Below are 3,655 nucleotides of genomic sequence, written 5' to 3' on the forward strand. Positions count from 1 at the left end.
TTGCTTTTGTAGCTTAAGTGTGATGATTGAGTTCGCATGTGCACGTGTGAGATGTGCCCCCTTGAACCTTGTTACAGCATGGCCACATTACCCATCTGACATGAAAAAATACAAAATAAAATAAAGTCATTTGAGTTCATTTCTCTTTGTTTCATAATGGTGTTTACTGGCTATACAAATACAATCACTTATTTTATTTTTGCTTTGGGGGATTATGTTTTTATTTAATTTTGTTTTATAATTTAAAAAAATTTATGTTTCTAAAGGGACAAATATTTGGAATATTCAAAGATAAAATATATTCCTCCCTCTCGTCTTCTATACAGCTATTTAAAAATATTTTTTATTCCCTTATTGGTTTTTATAATGTAAGCAAATGCATACCTACAGAGATAGGTAGATAGGTTCTACTCTTTCTTTCATATGTAAATGGTAGCTTACTACACATATTTTTCTTCACTTTGCTTTTTTCATTTAACAATATACCCTAGAGATCACTTACTGTATAGAGATAATCCCCATTTTACACTGCAGTGTATCATTTTGTGCCTGAAGCATTGTTTATTTAACTATTGTGCTATCGATTCTGATTGTCGCCAGTCTTTTGTTATTACAAATAATGTTGTAACAGTACCTTATACATACACAGTGTCATATTTTTGCTATTGTGGCTTTGGGATAGTGTTCTAAAATCTAGATTTTTAAAAGATAAATTTCAGTATGATTGCTGAGTCAAATGGTAGATGCGCATATAATATTGCTAAATTTCCCCCATTCCCCTCCATCGTGATGATGCCATTTTTTATTCCTACCAGCAATGTACAAGAGTGTTTGTTTCACCTTAGCCTCACCAATAAAGTATGTTGTCCAAATGTTGGATTTTTGCCAATCTTACTGGTGGGAAATGGTATCTTAGTGTAGCTTCAATTTACACTTATAAGTGAATGATATTGAGCATCTTTTCCCAGGGTTAAGTGTAATTCTCACTTCTTTTCCTGTGCATTGTCTGTTCATATCTCTGATGAGGCTTTTCCTCATGTTTCAAGTTATTGTATTTTTGTTAACTAACACAGCCTTAAATTCTAGCAAGATCTGAATTGCCAAAGAGACCTCAGGTCCTATGGAAACTCAATTGGAGGGTGGGTATGGGGATGATGGAGTATCACAGACATGTACTTAGCACATGGATAAAAACACAAAGATTTTCAAGTATTAATTACAGTTTTGAAATTTAAGAAATATTGCATTTCTTGGATATTTAAGTTTATTTTATTAATTCATTAATTCAAGTAATATTTGTTGAACACACGCTATGTCCAAGCACTGTTTTAGGCACTGGAGATACAAGAGTGAACATATTTTCCTTCCTCAGAAAGTAATGGAAAAAGAAATGACATTATTCTCCTGATTCAGGCTGAAAGATCATCTCTAAAAGAATAGACTATTCTTTCATATGATTTTCCCCATATTCCCATTTGCCATATTCATAAATTGCAGGTCAACCCCACTGATAAGTCAAAAGCAGAGGTAAAAATGCTGGTTTCTTCCATACAGATGACTGTTGGTGCTAGAAGAGGATCTTGAACCGCTTCCTGACTCATTCTCTTATCAATAAGAGGGAAAAAACTCCAGAGACCTTGCCACTGTTCAAAGTCACACAAAGCCAGAGCACCTGGTTTTCAGGTCTTCCTCGATTATTTCCATGGCATCAAACTGATAGAGAAGTTAAGGGAGCAGAAATAACATAAATACAACCCTGCCCTTTGGTCCTGTCTGGTCTGGAGAACAACCCTTATTAATGGGACCTTGGGCGATATTTGATAGTGGCATTGTTTCTCTGCTCTGCTTAACTGTTCCCCTGCCAAGCTACAGAGCTCTCCCCTGTCATGGAGTGGGTTCAAAGGAACTGCAGGATGTTTTTAGTTTCATAAAAAAAGACAATGAAAGCCAGTTAGAGAAAAATCGCAACAAGAAGATGAAAGTAACATGCTGGGAGAGGAGGAAAGCTGCCCTGAGCTGATAAACCATATAGATTGTTCCTGAAGGGAGAGACTAAGGCTTATGGTATGAAGAATTGTACTTAAGCAACTAACATTTTTATTTAAGGGTTCTCAATCTCTTTTTGGGGGAAAAAAAAATCTGTAAGACAGTCCAGAACTAAAATAGTTAGACCTAAGTTTGGGCTCTATCTTTGTCACTAACCAGCTGCGTGATCCTTGACAAGTCACTTTAATATCCCGAGCCTTGGTTTCCTCATCTGTAAACTGAGATGAATAATGCCTGGCTGATAATGTGGCTGTGAAGATTAAAATGGGTCATAACTTTGAATATGCTTTATAAAATTCAATTCTTCTTTCATTTCCTCAGCTGATTGTTCATGTTCCTCTAATACACTGTCCCCACCCTGGACAACCTCTAGCTGGTATACGCACACCACAAGATACTGAGACACGGAGACTGACTAGTTGTGAGGCTGATGTGTCTAGAAAGCTGCTCACTAAGTATTCCCGCAGGGTGTCTGAAGCCTCTTCCTGGATGCCTGGTGAGACGAGACACTTTGAATCCACCTTGCAAAGCTCCTGCTCCAAGACATCTGCAGCCTGTGCTCTGTCGAGCGATATGAAATAATTGCCCATTGGCACAATAAGCCCATCTCCTCTCTGGGCAGCACAAAAGAAAGCTCAAAAGCATCTCCGGTTTTGATTGCCAAGTGGGGGAGGCAGTGAAAGTAGACTAAATTATGCGTCCAGGTGCCTCTCTACAGAAATCCACTTCCGCCTCGCTGCTGCTCTGAAGGCGCGCAGTGGGTGTTGACGTCACCTTCGGCCACAGGAGCTTGAAGAGGCTGGGCCCTGGCTCCCTGGGGGGTCCGCTGGTGGATCAGGGCGTGCTCTCAGACTGAAAGTGCTGGAAGGTTCGCTTATTTTCGCCGTAGACCACACTGACAGGGGTCTGCCAAGGCTGCTGGGAATGTGGGAAGTGAACTTTAGGTGGAAACAGAAAAGCTTCTCTCTCCGTGGGTAGCCTTTTTTTTTTTTTTTTTTTTTTTTTTTTTTTTTTTTTTTTTTTTTAGTTCAGGAGAGAAAAAAAAAAAAAAAAAAACCCATAGAAGCCTGCCAAGCCAAATAAACTATGCTCAATTAAGTCTTTCAACTGTGCAGTTCCTCTTGTTGATTTTATGAGGAAAAGGGCAGAATAGAAACATGATGGGCTTGTTTAAAATACTTTCAAAGGGAAGAACCTATATTCTCCTGCTTCCCAGCCCGTCCTCTCTCGGGCTTTCTTCCAGCCTCGCTGCAGGCCTTTCACTGTCATCTCCTCCATCTGTTAGAAAGCTGTCCTCAGAACCCGTGCTCGGCTGCTTTCTCACCGCACACCCTCACCCAGGGCATGTCCTCCATGTCATGCCCCTCATCCAGGCCTGTGACTCCCGAGGAGCTGAATCAGCCAAAACTCTCCCCTCCCCAACCCCCAGCTCCAGGCGCTTATACCTCACTCCCCACAGCTGTTTTTATTATTCGTATTCACTGCTACTCAATCCTGTCTTGTTTTCAAGAGGACTTAAGGTGGATTCCACAAATACATAAAAGATGAGAACTAAATAAAGGCAAAGTCACTGTGAAGATAAAATGAGGGCAAAAAAGGAGAGAGAGAT

The 3,655-nt window shown here is 39.9% G+C and overlaps 1 non-coding gene across 1 annotated transcript; it reads left to right on the forward strand.

Annotated features, from left to right (window-relative positions):
* On the forward strand, positions 1 to 101 carry LOC112428710 (small nucleolar RNA U13). Its single transcript, XR_003020758.2, has one exon. It is a non-coding gene; the product is annotated as a small nucleolar RNA U13 (small nucleolar RNA).
* Positions 102 to 3,655: the final 3,554 nt, after the last annotated feature.

The sequence above is a fragment of the Macaca nemestrina genome, chromosome 1, assembly GCF_043159975.1.
Source record: "Macaca nemestrina isolate mMacNem1 chromosome 1, mMacNem.hap1, whole genome shotgun sequence".
Classification (NCBI taxonomy): domain Eukaryota; kingdom Metazoa; phylum Chordata; class Mammalia; order Primates; family Cercopithecidae; genus Macaca; species Macaca nemestrina.